This window comes from Pteropus alecto, unplaced genomic scaffold (assembly GCF_000325575.1).
Source record: "Pteropus alecto unplaced genomic scaffold, ASM32557v1 scaffold189, whole genome shotgun sequence".
NCBI lineage: Eukaryota > Metazoa > Chordata > Mammalia > Chiroptera > Pteropodidae > Pteropus > Pteropus alecto.
The window spans coordinates 3267442-3268246 of NW_006442117.1; positions in this window are offsets into that span (position 1 = coordinate 3267442).

Genomic DNA, 805 nt, shown 5'->3' on the forward strand with positions numbered 1-805 from the left:
AAAGGCAGAGGATCACGCGTGGTTAGCAGTGGCTGTCGGAAGTGTCCTGTGTCAACGCTGACCGAGTCCTTCCCTCCTGTCAGTCCATACCTGCCTGTCAGTCACTAGGAACCTCTAGAAGTTTAGTTTCTCCAAATTCAGTTGCTTTTTCCTGAGTTCAATCAAACACGTATTTTTTATCCAGTCAGTTGCTTTATCCTTGCTTTGTGCGGCTGCTGCTTCTCCAAAGGTCACGTCCGTACTTCCTCCCCAACTCCTGTCCCCTCTGACCCACCCCTGCACCCAGTAGACTCTGGTTTTTAGTGTGCAGCCTCGATTGGGTGAGATCCCGACCTTCTGAGCATCTTTCTCTCGCTTGCCAACCTCTTGACTCAGATTCAGACTCTAATTGGCCTTAACAGAATTACACACTTGCTAGTTTCCATCTTGTATTATTTCCTTTGCTCTGTTTAGGGGATTTTAGTGATCTCTCATGGATAAACATCCTGCAATGATCTCCTCTACTTGAGTAGGGCGGCCATCTTGCATTTAGAACATTACATGAAGACCCTGTGCTCTTTTCTCGAAAAAGTGAGCACAGCACACACTTCCAGGCACATAAGGCATCTTACCTGACGCCTCTTAGGGTTGGGATCCCAGTGAAATTCTCATTGTCCGTGACTGTCCACAGTCACCCACAGAGGAAAGACCAGCCACCATACTAAACGACATGCTGGAGACTCTTCTAGTCTCCCAGAATGAAACAGGTTGTTTACATCTTTCCTCTCTTCCACGATTCCATGGATTCACTTTCTAGTCTGCAAAA